Raw genomic sequence first — 18256 nt, 5'->3', positions numbered from 1 at the left:
CATAAAATATAGCCACACCTTAACCACGGTCTATAAGTAAAAATGGTTTGATACTTATACTATCATTAAGACCTGGCCAGGTAGTAGCATCACAGAATATCTGCCATTTACTTTCCAAACAAGACAAACCAACCTTCCAGTTACCCCCACATGCAACTGTGTCAATTGAATCAATAATAGTGAACTTAAAAGAATGTTTAGATCCTTTTTCACTAACATGTTTGTTGAGTGTATTTTTCAGATCAACTTTCTTAATCTTGTATAAATGTTCATATATACGGGTTTTAAACTTCCTCTCCATCTTGCCAATGTAAAAGGCCTGACAGGAGGAACAAGTGGCTAAATAAACCACTCTCTTGGTGTTACAATTCCCTTTTCTACTGTAACATACTGTTCTATTCACGTTTTGAAGTTTAGTGGTCTTATTTTCATTGACATACTGACATTGGCTACAGTTACCGCATTTACTAGTGTAGTCCTTGTTGTTCTTCAATCTATCCTTTTTCTTAACACCTTCTATAATTCTTTTTAAATTATCCGAAGTTTTGTACACACAACTAGGATGGTCACCTAATAGCGTACCAATACTATCTGAAAACGTGATCAAATCCCAGTGTCTATTCAAAATTTCCTTAACTAAATTTGTGTAAGGGTTAAACATTATAACACACACATTTTTTCTACTGTCGGTGTCATTCTTTTTCTCGTTCTTATCAATGAACTTATTACCCAAAAGAGGTACATACACTTTCCCCCAATTGTTGGTTACATATCTGGTCACCTGATCCAACATTGTATCCGGATACCCTCTACTTGAAAACATGTCGGAAATAATCTTCATTTGGTCCTCCATAGTCTCCCTGGTGGAGGACATATGTGCAACTCGGATGCATTGCCCTTTAAGCACGTTTCTAAAGATATGGGGGGGATGACAACTGCCATATTGGATGTAATCATTAGAAAATGTCGATTTTCTATAAATTTTTGAACCAAAACCATCACCTGTGTTACTGATATAGGTATCCAAATATGGTATACCCAGCTTTTCAATCTTGTATGTAAATTTGAGAAAATTAGTTGTGTTATTTAAATATGTGATAAATCTGGGTATATCTTCAGCTGGTCCTTTCCAAATAATAAATAAATCATCCAAATAATGGGTGTATAGGGCAATGTACTTATAATATTCACTGGGTATAACAAATGTATTTTCCCACTCAAGCATGACAAGATTAGCAAATATGGGGGCACAAGATGCCCCCATAGCCACTCCCCGAATCTGTCTAAAATATTCTCCTTGGAATTGTATGTAATTGTGGTCAAGTACAAGCTCCATCATGTCCAAGATGAGACAAATTCTATCCCAAGTAAGTTCAGAATATTTCCTAAGACTGTTGCCAAAATATTCGAGACCAATAGTACTGGGGATACAAGAAAACAAATCTTGGGCATCGATGGTAAGAAACATAAGTTCAGCAGACCACATATCCGGTGTTATTTTACTGAGAAAATCCCATGAATCTCTAGTAAGGTGGGGAACATTGTTATATACATGTTTACACCAGTGATCAATAGTGACTCCTATGTTGAATGTTTTAGATTTAGAACCCGAGATGATAGGTCTAAAAGGAGGGTTATTGACACATTTGTGTATTTTGGGAATGCCAACAATGTTGGACATCCTAGGATATTCATTTCTTATAAAAGTGTACACCTCATCCGTAATACGGTTGTCCAGTAAATATTCTTCTATAGTAAGATCAATTCTACGGTACCCAATGTTAATTTGGTTTAAAGAAACCTCTTCATAATTCCCAGAATTGAAGAGAATATCATGGATGGCCTTTGAATAGTTGATGGCATCAAAAATAACCAGGCCACCCCCTTTGTCAGGCTTCATGATCCTAATATCACTGTTAGCCACCACATGATCTAAACACAATCTCTCTCCAACAGTGAGGTTGTCACAAAATAATGAAGAGTACCATGGGTCCCTCTGAATATTTCCATACAACCTATGAAGGTCTTTACAGACCATTCTTTCGTAGTTTGCCACATGAGGATTAGTTACAGGAATGTATGCACTTTTTCTAACTAACTTCTTAGGTGAACCATGATGTGTATCATCTTTAAACTGTAATGCCAAATGAAGCCTACGACAATATAACTTAATTTCCTTAATCGTGTCAACCACATTAAAATTTGCTGTAGGGATAAATTTCATCCCCTTACTAAACAGCGTGAAGAACTCATGAGAAATATATATATCAGTGAAATTATACACTTTGAAACCAGAAAAGGTATAAATTGATACTTTTCGAGTAATATTGACAGATGTGTCCACTAGGGGTATATTGTTGGTGGTTACTTCATCTACTAAAGGGAATGTATTCTCCTTGGCAATGTCCAAAACATAGGAAGGGGGGGCTCCTCCAAGGTATCTAGTACCTCCTTCTGCGAAATATGGGTGCCTGATGGAACCTCCCTCCCTGAAAATTTGTATCATCTTCCCTTCTTCTAGGTCTACCTGTATCTGAATGTTGATAGGGCTCAGAAACACTTACCCTATTCGTTTTGGACTGAGGCCAAATGTATGCTCTGTGTACCTTATATGCCTCTAAATCTCTTTCCAATTTGTCCAATTTCCTATTGTAGATACCATTAGCTTTGGAATTAGCTGTTCTAAACTGTTTGTTAAATAATTCCTGCCATGAGTCAAAACTTGGGTCCTGTACTATTTCATCATTCAAAAGTTCAATTTCATTTAACAGCCCTCCAATTTTTTCATCATTGAATTTCATAAGTAATTTGATGTATTCAAAGCCAAAATTATCGAACATATGATTAAATTCATGAACCACTGAATCAGTAAAATGTAACCCTAAAGGCAATTTAAAGAATTGCAATCCTTTAGGTACAATTTGTAAGTTTAAACATTTTTCTAAATAGCCATTATCAATCTTAATGCTCTTAATGTTGCTTAATTTTTACCCAACAAAAAGATTTTGGATTTAATAGAATCTGTTGAAGCACTGGGATGTTTCCCACCATGCATAGTTTTAGTCTCACCATTGCAACCAAAATCATAATCTTCATTAAGGAAAGTATTAATAGCATCATTAGAATTATAGCCATAACTTTTAGTAGTAACAGAAACACCTTGTCCCTTTTTATTTAAAGTTTTAGCTCTAGCACATGGACTAGATACTTTATCTTTAGCCACAGTACCTTTACAATAGTCAGTGCCTTTGCTGACTGTTGCTGAATATGTCTTGAGCAACTCCCGTTGTTTCGGTCTAGCACCCAGGCGATAGGTTTCATCATTGGAGTGAAAGAGGCTGAAATCAAAGGTAAACTCGGCGTCTTCCATTAAATTGGCATCAGCTTCTTTAGAGTCAAGGTTTAGGCGTAAATGCAGCGTTTCCGCTGAATTAAATTCCCTTTGACCATTAGGAATGTCTGACTGGCTGTCCACATTATCCACGTTAGGAGAGTTTAATGAAACAGTAACTGCATTGGAGCCCTTAACCAACGCAACAGGCTCCGTACTGTCAGCGCTTACTACAGTTCCAGTGAGCTTTCCGACAAGCTCTAACAATCTGCTAACATCAGATTGTAAAGCTGTTACTTCCGCACGTAATGATGTGAGTTCATCTCTGCTCAATGAAGCAGACGGAGATCCGGTGTCGGCCATCCAGACAACTGAAGAAGTGAACCAAATGAATCCAAACTTGGAAACAAAAACCAACAGCCAACAGAATCCCAGTTGCTCAAGCAGGAATAAAGGTTGCAAAATATAAATTCCAATAATCCAAGAATCGGAGGCCACTAGGGCTAAAAAGCTAGTTTATTGCAGTTAAAACACACAGAGCTCTACACAGGAAAAACAGGTTTAGCGCTTTCATCTGCCTTCAGCAGACTTCTTCAGAACCACCTGATACCAATAAATTGGTTCAATAAATAGCTTGCTTGGCGCCAAAAAAGCTGCCCTGCACAACCTCATTAAAATAACAATTAATAACAATTATAAAAGTATAAAAAATCATGAATATACTTGATAAATTGTATGTTTTCTATAATTTAATACATACAATGTATTAAGTTTATACTCTTTTTGCTATTGAGCCCTAGTGGTGGCATTCACATTTATGTACAATTTTCTATGTAGATGTTTTTACTTTTGACATGTATATTTATTTGTTTATATATATTTATTATTCACATATATTTATTAGTAATTTTAAAATTTTAAAATTATAGAATACATACAATTTATCAAGTATATTCATAATTTTTTATACTTTTATAATTATTTTAATGAGGTTTGCAGGGCAGCTTTTTGGTGCCAAGCAAGCTATTTATTGAACCAATTAATTGGTATCAGGTGGTTCTGAAGAAGTCTGCTGTAGGCAGATGAAAGCGCTAAACCTGTTTTTTTCCTGTGTGGAGCTCTGTGTGTTTTAAGTGCAATAAACTTGTTTTCTAGCCCTAGTGGCCTCCAATTCTTGGATTATTGGAATTTATATTTTGCAACCTTTATTCCTGCTTGAGCAACTGGGATTCTGTTGGCTGTTGGTTTTTGTTTCCAAGTTTGGATTTATTTGGTTCACTACACTCTCACTGTAGTGGGGGATGGTTTTTGCTAACTAAGATGGCCTAAAAATAAGCTGAGAACACAGCCTCTAACAAACAACTAGGCCCAGAAACACAATCTTAAATATGGAAACTTTTCAGACAGAAAACATTACAGGCAGTGAGCCAATAGCTATAAAATACAGTAATAAAGTATGCAGCAGACAATAAAAGTGCTATAAATATCTAGAATCACCAATAACTAGTAAAAATAAGCAAAAAAAAAAAAAAAACAGTCTACTTATTATTATACATCACAGATCAGAGTTTTAGTCAGTGCTTCTTCTCCGATAGCTCTGTGTGGAACCATATCCCTGTCGCAGATGTCACTCACCATCACATATATGTTCTGAGGGCTCCCCAACATGTAACCTATGTGGTGCATTCACTAACTGCATGGACATGTGATAGCACTACATAGTCTTTAGGGGTTTGATACCCAGTACTGGTAGGTGTGTGACACAAACATGCTTAAGTTTTACTCTCCCACCCCTCCCTTGCTTTTCTGTGCCTCTGTCTGCCTCTCTCACTCCCTCTCTGGTGGATGTGGAGACTTACACCTGCTTTGCTTAGGCAGAAGCATGTGATGCTCAGGATCAGCTGATGGCCTCTGCACAAATTGCAGCCCTCCTCTAGCTGATTGCATGTGGAACACCTGTGTAACATTCCAACAGCCAATTGCATAGAAACACACACCAATATCTAGGAACATCATGTTCTTGTTGGGCCTTTCATTCACTGTGAGCAGGAACTTGATCTGTTGTTTGACAAACAGCATCTCAGATGGATTGGGGTTTACCTCTAACAACATACACCGTGGAAACAGACCAACACACAGGAGGGGGATGTGCCTGACCTGACTACAGACTGTAAGTGCTGCTATACGGCATTTGGAGTAATGTTAGTTTAACAGGATGTGTGTGGATATGGCTGTCCTACATGTTTTCAAACCTGCCATGTCAGTGCTATGTTTATGAGGGAACACCCATCTGTAGGGACATCTGCAGACTGGCCAGTGTGTGGTGCCTTTTGTTTCAGGTGTTACCCACAGAGCACCTATCTGTGAACTGCAGAAGGTAGTGTGAGGATTGAAGTCTGTAGATGGTGACAGCCGTAAGAGTTACTGACTTCATATCCCTCACAGGACATATGGTGCAACAAACCCTGTTACAACAGTAAATGTATGAGGTTATCACAGCAACATGTCAATATTCCCCTGTGTATGTGCCTCCAACCATAACCCTGTCAACCTTTGTACATATGTCATACAGTAAGGGGTGCATATGTACTATGCACCATAATTAGTGACATCATATCTGATAACAAGCCAGTGAGATATCAGACTGCTACACATGTAATGTATAGTGGGGGTTATATTTGATGACATAACCTGGAAATTCTGTGGCTGTGTGTACAGTACTGAGGTCTGTGTACTTATGGTGATTGTCGGCAGTGTGTGCACTGTTAATATGTACCTTGGCCTGTGTACAAACTGTGGTAGATGTCATTGTTCTTTGTCCTATTCTATCTGATGTTACATGCTGCTCCACTGTATGTTACCCTATCGGCTTACAAGTTTGTAGGGACATACATGCACATGTCCCATACCACAGACATGCATCAGACCACACCGTGTAATGGCACAGTATATGTAGGGTTAGTGTGTGAGTGGCACATATGAGGTTGGTGTTGAACAGATAGTCCATATACTGTAATAATACGCTAGCATGCCATATGTGGCTGTGCTCACACTGGTTGTGGTTATGCATTTTTACACAGGTGTATGTTACTCTGTGCTGTGGCATGCCTGTAGAGCCTGCTATATATGCAGGTACATGTGCATTCCCCCATAGGAAATGTAGGCCAGTGTTGAGCCAGTCTGCCTGTAGCCTGCACAGTGCTTTGTTACATGCCTAGCAGCTTAGTGTACTTACCCAGTGAGATGTAATGTCCAAAAACTTGCTAGATGTACTGCTGCCCAGCCACCATAACAGTCATGTATGTCAGACAGAGCAGTGGGATGCTGTACAGATGTATGCCAATATCTAGTGGGTGGTGTGTGGCCATGGCACCTCTGTACCAGTGGTTATTATGTGGCAGGACAGACAGGGATGTGTGAATGCATAACCTATGGGGGCACATGTATACCAGTAGTTATGTGTTAAACCCATCTACATGGCTGTTAACATCCACATTGTCAGGATTGGTCCACATGTCTTGCACTAAGGGGTTATGTGTATATGTCTGGACTGTCCAGAGTGTGTCAGAGTGCCCACAGATATTTGGCCATTATCTCTGATGTAGTCCACAGGTGCATTACATGCTAGCAGTGGTACTGTATATTGATGTCCTTAGGATGTCTTTCAGTAGCCAATGGCACACATGTTAAAAGCAGATGTGACCTCCCACACACACACCATGTCTGTGAAGACAATCCCTATTACAGTAGCAATACTCTACAAATATACCTGCTATACATACCTGACATCCCCTTGAACTATGAAGTTGGGACTACAGGGGCTGAGGTAGGGCTACACTCCATGTTCAGGTCATATAGTGATGATATATGTGCATATACTTATCCAGATATCTATATAGACATACATATATACATATCAACATACATAGATAGATATGTATATGTACATAGATATACAAATAAACACTCAGATATATACATATACAGAGCAATATATGTCTACACAGATACATATGCACATATACGCATGGATATCTACATATATATTGACAGTAGTAGGTATATCAGAATAGATATGTATGCACATAAAGTTATTGATATCTACATATATACCAACATAACTAGGATGTGCATACATATATAACTATATATACATATACCTAGATATACATATATCTAGATATACATATATGTATATGGGAGCGCTACAGAATCCTGAAAGCCCAAAGTCCTGAAGACCATCAGGGGTGAGCTGCCTTAAGGTATATGGATGTACATTACCATACAATCCACCTTGGTTAAATGCAGGCCTACTGCCACCTGCCATACAGACTGTTCTGTTTGTCAGTGTGCTTGTGATGGTGTCAGTTGTGCCTTGTTATGTAACAGTTACATCCCATTGTGTCAAGCGGAGGTCTACACCCCCTAGGGATTGTCTACAGAGTGTAGATAGAGGCTGCTGAACTATACATCTGCATTTCTTACTGTTGATTGTTTGGTATGCTGTGGCCCAGTCTTGATGGCCTTAGCCTGGACAGCAACATTTGTTAACTTTTCCAGACTACTGTGTTAGTATAACTGTTTCACAGTTGCATTACTCAGTTTATATGAATGTCATTGTCTAAGCAGCTTTACAACATGGCATATGCAACTGTAATAGTACACAAATAAAGCTTTCCCATTTATGCAAACCTGTGTGTGCTGTTATATCCTTTGATTTCTCCGTGGGTATATGTTGCAGGCAATGATTGCCATTTGTATGGGTGGCTCATACAGTCTCCAGTTGGTAAAGTGGTAACTGTAGGAATAGTGGCTGTTCCATATTGTGTGCACGTACGACATATGTATCTTACTATACATATCTCTGCATGTGTATGTGTAGTTACATAGATACATATATATATATATATATATATATATATATATATATATATATATATATATATATATATATATATATATATATATATTTATGTATATCTGTATCTGCATATATGTATCTGTGTGTCTGTATCCTAGGGATGCCCATGTCATGTCTGGTCCTGGTTAAGGGATCTGCAACACTTTGCAGTGTATTGCAGGAGGGACGTGTTTGGCTGTGGGGGGTATACCTATTCGTACAAGACATATATTGTTTGGAGCCTCTCAATCCCATTAAGAGTGCATGTGGACATATATGTTTTTATTTCCCCATTATCTACAGATGTATGTCCGTATATACCTATACATATATATATATATATATATATATATATATATATATATATATATATATATAAATAACTTGCTGTATATATTTAGACATACAGATGTAGACATATATATCTATAGATGTAGGCATTTGCATGTATATATGTTCCTATATATATATATATATATATATATATATATATATATATATATATATATATAACTACATATATAGATATGTTGTATCTGTTTAGATATTAATATATTTACACACACACAATGCATCTATATGTTGGAATACATTCTCTGTACTGTTGAATGACTGGGCTGGATAATATGTTTGTGAATACATCAGGGTTATGTGTATCTGACATGGCTTAGTGGTAAATCACTTTGTTTATGGTGTGCATACTCCTGGGTTCGAGCCTTGCAGAGGCTGTTTATTTTGTTGCTGGGCAGAAAAAGGGTCTTTGGATACAGAGTGATTAAGACACTTTTGAGCAGTTGTAAGCAGGTTTGCATGGGTTTGCGCGAAGGTAAGCACTGCTAACTTCTGGTTACAGTTTCTTATACTCAGCTTCTAAATTGCACCAAGAAAATGAAAAACAGATGTCCTAAGCCAGGAAACACACCATAAGTTCCACACAGCAGGAAAGTGCACTTGTAGGATTTTGTAAAATCTTTTATTCATAAAACACCATAATTTAAAATCAAACAAACCAGGTTAAGTGCTTTCTTCCCCTGTACAACACTTAGGGGACATCCTCAGAACCAAATATACATTTCCATAGGGTCAACCTATTTAAACTAAGACACTCAATCAATCAATTAATCAATTAGATGTTTGAATACATTAAGTTAAAATATATATTTTTTACAAAATATCTACAATTGAATAAAAATAAACATGAATGAGTGAATTAAGGAATTGATAAGTTAGAGAATTTATAAAATTCATAAAATTGATGCCCTTTTCCTTAAAATGGGCACCAGGCATAAATAATCATTTAAACCTGGTGCTTCCAATGCATTTAATTTAATTATAGAATAAAATTCTCTCAAATCTACTAGAAGTTCCCACCAAACCCCTCTTGGGTTGTGAGGTACAAATTCTAATATGTCAAATTTTAACATCCTGTCACCCTGGCAAACTAGGGTATGTCTGTAAAGTGCATTTTTCATGTTGTTCTTACTAATAGCATATAAATGCTCATAAATGTGTGTCCTAAAATTCCTACTGGTTTTACCCACATAATGATTATCACATTTCTGACACACTGAAATGTATATTACCCCTTTAGTGTTACAATTACCTTTTTGTAAAAAAAATGCCTCTATGATGGCCTTTAATATGTACTATATCCTTGTTTAAAATAAAGGTACATTGGTTACAATTCCCACATCTAGTTGTTCCTTTAGTATCCAATGGTCTTTGTATAACCACTTGCTCCATTAGATTTTTGAAATGTTTTCCTGCTTTATAAATAAAGTTTGGTGATTGACCCAAAAGTCTGGAAATATCAACATTACTCTTAAAAATGTTCCAATTCCTTTGTATACTACCCCTGAGTGTTTTTCCCAACCCCAAAGGTTATGACCATACTTGTGTTATAAACACCATTGCTTGTAACACTGTTTACAGTTTTTTGTATTGTTTCACTACTACCTAACCAGGGTTTGTATTTAATTTCCCAGCCATCCTTTATTTCTTCTGCTATGTTATCTAGATGTTTAGGGGGATATCCCCTCATTTCAAACATTTTCCTGACGTTAACTAGTTCTTCCATAAATGTCTCTCTAGTGGAACACATCCTACCTGCCCTAATCAACTGACCCTTAAATATGTTCCTTTTAGTGTGCATTGGGTGGGTACTCTGAAAATCCAAATAACTATTGGAAAATGTTTCCTTCCTATGCATTTTTGAAACAAACGTTTGACTTGCAACATCCTTAAATAATGTAACATCCAGATAATCAATATTTTTCTTAGAATGCCTAGCTGTAAATTTAAAGTAAGGACAAATTGTGTTCATATAATTCATAAATTCTTTTAAGTCAACAGAATCATTCTTCCATAAAATAAATGCGTCATCCGAAAATCAATTATAAGTGTACCAATAGGGTTTATATTTACTAGTAAGAATATACTTCTTTTCCCATGCATAGTGTACCATATTGGCATATATAGGGGCGCACATGCACCCATTGCTACCCTATGTACTTGTCTATAGAACTCACCTTCAAAGGTGAAAAAATTGTTGGTTAGAACATATCCATAATGGCCAAAAGGAAATTAGCCATTGAGTCTGAGGAAGGGGTAAGCTCCCTGACAGCCTCATAAAACAATTCCAACCCTTCATTATGAGGGATGGAAGTAAATAAATCAATGATGCCAATGGTAGAAAAAATAACATTGTTGTCATACCATTCACCTTTGAATTTGGCCAAAAAATCCCACGAGTCCTTGAGTAAATAATCAATGGGCTCAACAAACTTCTTCAGTATTCTGTCCACAAATGTACTTAAACTATGGGTGGAACTATTCTTAGCTGAAATGATCACCCTAAATGGAGGTTGGTCAATACATTTATGTACTTTGGGGATACCAAAGGCCTTGGGTACAAGTGGATAGTCAGTGATCAAAAAATTAAACAAATCTTCCGATATGACCTTCTGTAATAAGGAATCTTCCAAAAATAACTGTATTTTTCTGTGTGCTATATTAACATAATTTCTGGATATTGTTTCATATTTATCTGTGTTTGAAAACATAAGGGTAAGTTGATCTATATAGTCAATGGTGTTAAACAATACAACCCCTCCCTCCTTATCAGGCTTCATTATTCTAAGCATGGTGTTAGTTCCAACTTCATTAATAAGAGTGAATTCATCCTTGGTTAAATTAAATTAAAATGCTTCACATTGTTTAAGCTCTCTAAATTTTTTCTGAATTTCATTTTCACATGGTTTTTGAAAAGTCAAAATTAGGGGGTGCAGGAGTGGGTTATAACAACTTCTCTTCTTTAATTTGATGTTACCATCATTACGTTGCTTGTCTTGGTCTCTAAAAAGCACCTTAAAATTATTTAATTTTCTAGTACAGAGTCTTAATTCAGTAATAGCATCCACTCTATCTACCTTAAAAGTAGGTATAAACTTAAAACCTTTTCTAAATAGAGAAAAGAAAACTTTGTTCAAATTCATTTCTGTATAATTATAAATCTTAAATCCATCTAGGGTGGCACATTTGCCTTCTAAATTGTATAACCAGTGTAGGCATTGCTTACCTCTGTGCAAACATGCTTAAACCTGCTTAATGCTGCTTAAAAGTGTTTACTTCCACTTACCCCCGCGCTTATTTCTTTAAAAGAAAAGAAAAAGAGGTTGATAGGAAAGTGGTGAAAAAAAGGGGCACAAAGTGGGAAACACAGTAGGGAAACTAGCCAGGGATGTGCAGGAATGGTGTAGGGATGGTCCATAGCTGCCCATTCTTCTACAGCAACAGCTGTGCATATACACTGAATTTGGAGGTAGATTTGGACAGTCAAACCCCTGGGAGGGGGATGAGGACAACAATAATAAGTTGTGATGCCAGTTAGACCAGATTACATGTGTCCAGTGGACATATGTATGAAATGGATAGCTATGTATGCGGCGAGATTTTTTTGTGGGAACAGATTGCCTTTTTTTTTTCAGGTGAGAGTGGGATGTTGGGGAGGGGTAGCAGGTATATTTGGGGAGGTAGGTTGGGTAGGTTAACAGACAAGACAAACATGACGCATACATGGATGATATATGACACATGTGGGGGCTAAACACCTTGATGGGGAGGGGTTGTTGGGAAATTGGAAGCACATGAGCCCCCTAGTGGAAACCGTGGGACTGAGGTCTCCACCCATGGGCAGTCACCACTGCACCTTCACAGCCCTGATGGTGGCTGTGCTGGGGGCTGAGTTGCAGAGCCAGACTGACACTCTAGTTGCAACACTTGGCCCTTGAGCTGGTGTAAAAGATCACCAAGCTGCTGGTTGATCTCTCTACACACCACAACCTCGACCTGGCAATGGGTGACAGGTGCCTATCCTTGCCCACTCCCGGGGAGGTGAGCCCTATCCCCTGAGGTGGTTGCACCCGAAGGTGGTGCAGGACTAATGGACAGGGAGGTTTTGGGCACCTCAGTGTACCTGCAGCCGTTTGGTTTCTGCATCTTCAGGTCACAGGTTGGGCCCAAAACATGCTGGTGCCCGGGTGCCACAGCCAGCTGTGGTGAGACATGTGGGTCTGCTGTGACCGGCCTTCCCAAGCATGCTATAGTGTTTAGATTTCATCATTATATGTGGGTTAGTAATAGTCAACACATTCCAGGGTTAGGTATAACAGCATGCATAGATATTCCCATTAACCCAGACACCAGATACAGAACAGTTGCATAGCAAACAGAACACGTGCGTATATGGAATCACAGTGGTAATAAGAACAGCATGCAGGTACATTGATGACACAATGCCACCAATGATGGAATAATTCAATATAGCACATGCATGGGAACAATTAAAATATTTATCAAACAACTGGACATTATCAGAACGTAGGTGTCATTGCATACCAGTTGGGGTGGGTATGTTGATTATTACTGGAGATATGGTGGGGGGATGTCAATTAAAAACTAGTATATTCCTGTAGTCCACATTACTTTCCTAGTCAGTGCTATCTGTACCTTACAAGTCTTACTACACTACCATATAGCCTTAGTTTGGGCAGTGATATGGCTGTTGTCATTGTTACACATGAACTGGTTTTACCTGCAGTATGCACCTCTTACCTGGCATACCTGTGGAGGGAATCTTTGTTAACACTAACTAACTGTTTCTACACATACTCCCAGATTCTGGGTTGATGTTGTGCACATAGCTATCCAACTCTTTCTACACAGTCTCTGGCCATGTGTTGACCACATATTGGTGTGCCGGGACATATCTAGAATATTGCCCTCTTCCACCTTTAGTGACCAGACACATACATGTACATGCTTTCCTACACAGTTATATTATGTAGCACAGTGTGGGTGACAGTGATCATGATACTTTATTATTCAGAGAAACTGCAACACTCACAATTCCTTACAATACCAGAGTGAATAGTACCAGTACATGTTATAATGGTCTTTATTTGTCAGCACAGTGTTCGTATCCGATGTATCTGTGGGAGCAATGTTTGTTAGCACTACCTGACTGCTGCCACAAAAACTTCCAGATTACACATTAGTATTATGCGCATACATCTCACTCTGTTGCTGTACACACTTTGGTCACAGCTTGACAACATGGGAGTGTAGATAGGGCATACTTGAAATATTACTCTCCTAATATTTTCGGTGGTTGCCACAGTGACAGGTTTGTTCTCATAGATGTTTGACAATCACTTGTATTCCCTGTTTGCTGGCTAAACATCTGGGATCACCCTACAGACTTACCAGGGGGCAGGGGGACAGGCAGCAGATATGGGCACATATACTGGACATTCTGGCCTCATCTGTACAGTTGCGAGGTATGATTCTGTGTGCAGCCTACATCCACTCCCAGGATTCAGACCGTGGCTGTGTCTGCTACAACTTAAACACTGTCCATCACAGTTGTGCCTGCTATATAGATATTGCTGTATATCTCCTATCTGCTTTCTGTCTTATTAATCCCCTCTGCATTTGCATGCTGACCTTGTATTACAACACTCTTATACAGATCTCCTAGACAGTAATATTTTGTAGGACAGTGTGGGTGACAGTGATGTGTAATACCTCATTATTCAGACCAACTGAATCAGTCGCAATGCCATACAATACCAATGTAAACAGTACCAGTACAGGGTATCATTCTTGTATTTCTGGGCACAGTGTTGGTATCTGGCAGACCTGTGGGAGAAATATTTGTTAGCACTACCTGAATGTTCCCATGCATAGTACCAGATTCCACATTACTATTATGCACATACATCTCACTCTGTTACAGCACACATTCTGGCCACATCTTGACAAGTTTGGGTGTAAATGGGACATATGTGGCTTCTTAGTCTCATAAGGTTTTGGGAAGTTGCTAGATGTGTATCAATCAGTTGTATTTCCTGTTCGCTGCCTATACATCTGTGGTCATCCCACTGATTTCCCAGGGGGACAGGTTGATAGGCAACAGACATGGGCCACTTTACTGGACATTCTGGACATATCTGTACAGTTGTGGGGTATGATTCTGAATGCAGACTACTACCACTGGCAGGATTCGAACCATGGCTATGTGTGCTAAACAAAACAACAGTTCACATCTCAGTTGCATGTGCTATTTGGGTTTTGTTGTCTGCATTTTCCCTGTTTTCTGTCTATGTGTCTCTCAGTTGTGCTAATTGGCCTCTGGGGATTACACCAGTCATAGACAGGCATTCCTACACATTCAATTTATGGTGCACGGTGTGGGTAACAGTGCTTAATACAACAGTACTATTACATGATTGCAAATCTATATTACCATATGATATCAGAGTATACACATGCAGTCCAGCAGTTAGACCTTTATTGTCAGGCTATTACACTTTTATTTATATGCATACCATACGAGACTCTTCCTGCCATATTCTCCAGTATATGCCGTACTTGCCTTGAACAATACAGGTTTTATACAGGCAAATGATTTACTACTACTTTTAGTTTTATTTCCTATGACAGTAAATGCATAGGTATTACTGACCTGCCTCGCATCGCAACCTCACCAGGTGACTGACATGGGCCTCTTGGTTCGCAGCCCATTCCATTGCAGCTGTGGGGAACATAAGAGGAATATTTAGCCATACCTATTCATGACATACCTGAGCTGACAATTATTACACACATAGTGGGGTGATACTTACACACAACTGGAACATCCCCTGCCACTCTAGCCTCTTGGATCCACTGGTCCAAGAGGTCCCCCTTACACCACTTCAGTTTGGCATAGTGATGTCTGACCTGCTCACCAGTTCGGGTTATGCCAGTGGCACTGGTGAGGTCATGGGTGAGATGGTCCCAGGCCTCTGCCTTATATTGGGAGCCCTGCTACTGGCCCTGCAGCAGTCTCTGAACATGGTCTTTGACAAGGAGTCCTGCCATGACTCTGGACTTTTGGGTGCACCAGCGCTGTGCCCGAAAGCACACACCTTCTCCCCTTACTGCCATTGTGCCTGCAAGGGGAAGCTACAACTAGATATGAGATGTATTCCCACCTCTTGGGTTTAAGTAAGGCTGATTTCCAGCACTTTTCCATGATTGGCTGGTTTTAAAAAGGCCAGGCTATGGGCAAACCTGCTTACCTAGGGTTGGAATTGTTTAAAGGGGTATAACACTGGGCACATTGAGTTAGCTGGCCTACACATTGCTTACACCTCCTAATCTGGCCTGTGCAATGCTTAGCATTGCTTACATTAGACTTTGCATTATAATTCCTTTTTGGCATTCATTACATCTTATATGTATGCCTGGTATCCATGAATCATGTGTACGTACACTCTATGGGGTCCTTGTGTTTCATTGGGGACTTCAACACTCTATTACAATTACACCTGACTTCTGGGCTTACTGCTTTACTCCAGTTCACATATTTATGTTATGTAGTGGGTTAAGGCACATATGTCTGTATACTGATTCCTTTCACAGGTTCAGTTTGGTTTTACTATGGTGAAGCCATGTTTGCTGATGCCTCATTCTTCTGTACTTTTGTGATGGCTTGGTGGTTAACTACTGTGACTGTGGTGTATATGGTCCTGGGTTCGAGACCTGCATGGCTGTTTATTTTGTTGCTGAGCAGAACAAGGGCCATTGGATACAGAGTGATTAAGGCACTTTTGAACAATTGTAAGCGGGTTTGCACGGGTTGGTGCAAGGGTAAGCAATGCTAACCTTCGGTTACATATGCTTACAGAGAGTTAGCTTCAGAATTGCTTAACCTGTGTGCGCATTGCTTACCCCCATGCAAACGGGCTTAAACCAGCTTACTAGTGCTTAAATATTCTCACTGCCATTTATTGGTGCTTAAACCTGCTTACTAGTGCTTTATTTATTATGACACTAACATCTCACATGTGCATTTACTGAGTACTCCAGTTCATAAATATATGTTATTTAGTGGGTTATATAAAAAAAATATTAGTCATAACGTGCTTTGCCATGGAAAATAGAATGTGCTGCAGTGGGACTTGAGCCGGGAATGCCTGCTCGTAAGGTGAATGCACTGTTGCATATATCTTCCTTGTTATCCTCTTCAGCCATTTAAGCTGCATTAACCATAGCTAAGCGATGGGCACACCTGTGCACCTATGGTTAGCTTTAATCGGATTTTCTAAAAAAAAAAAAAAAAAACGGGTTTGTTCATTTTATTTCTGTATATGTTTGCTGTTGTTCACAAGGGGGACGGTTGGTGGGGATATGAGGACACCTATGAGCGGCCTTGCTCATTTATTACCCCTTTCTGCTGTCCTTCATTGTGGGGTCATGTATATTCTGAGAGCTCTGCTCTCAGACATGCCCCCTGCACTCTTATACACTCATTTCTTACCCCTTTCTGCTGTTGTTCATTGTGGGGACGTGTATATTCTGAGAGCTCTGCTCTCAGACATGCCCCCCTGCACTCTTACACACTCCATGTAAGATTTGGAGCTCAGGCAGTGAGCCTCATTACTATGCATAGCACGCTGCCGTCCTTCTCCTAAACGGCCACCTCTGTGCAGGGCTAAGCCAGTCCTGCATGGAGGAATAGTAAATCCAGGGGTTAGTGTTGTCACCTCACAGTAAGAGGTTCTGTGGTTAAATTCAAAGTTGGGTGCCTTCTGTGTGGAGTCTGCATGTTCTCCCTGTGTTCCTGTTGGTTTCCTCCCACATTCTGAAGATATGCTGCAGGTGGATCGGGCATTCTAACTTGACCCTAAGTGTGTGTGCGTGGGTCTGCCTTCTGATGAAGGTTGGGTGTTGGGCTGGCAACTTGACACTGTAAAACTCTACTGCCACTTGTTCTGCAGACCAATGATCTGCTGTGATGACCACTAATGGGAGAAGCCAAAAGGAGAAAAATATGTCTAGTCTGTATAGCTAGAGAGTCACAAATAATAATTAAACCAAACCATACACAGCCAGCAGCACAAGACCTCTAAAAACATATCACATTTTGTCTATTTTCAGCAACTAAAAATCAAAACTTGAAAAGAACTGTAAATACAACATAACAAAACATTGTCAAGACAAAAGGTGGTTAATCATAAATCCACCCAAAGAGTCCTGCTTGGTGCAGTGGGTTGGGGTGTCGGGTGTTAAACCAATGAGTGGCGAGTTCGATTCTGATTGATGGTGGTATGGAGAACCAATGCTGTTTCTTATATGGCAAGTAAGGATATGATCTCTAGCAGGCTAGAATTGTCTCAGTGTTAGGGTGTGTTTTAGGTGAAAGTCCCAAAGTACCAGGGCAGAGCTGGTCATCATTAGCTGTTGCCTCTTTACAGTGCTAAACAAATTAAGTAAATTATGCTCCATAATAATTCTAATGATTTATTATGAATCATACCTCTCAACCTGTAGACATCAATAATCTGGAGAAAGGCCCATGAAAAGTAAATACAACTGGCCAAAAATTTGGACACTAATCAACATAAAATTTGCATGTATAATAACATAACTTGCCCGCTCCAATGGAATTGTGGGATACCAACATTCAAACAATTGTGAAA

Source organism: Protopterus annectens, chromosome 2.part2 (genome assembly GCF_019279795.1).
Source record: "Protopterus annectens isolate FY-2018-M chromosome 2.part2, PAN1.0, whole genome shotgun sequence".
Taxonomy (NCBI): Eukaryota; Metazoa; Chordata; order Ceratodontiformes; family Protopteridae; genus Protopterus; species Protopterus annectens.
Note: the sequence above shows the minus strand (reverse complement) of the source record.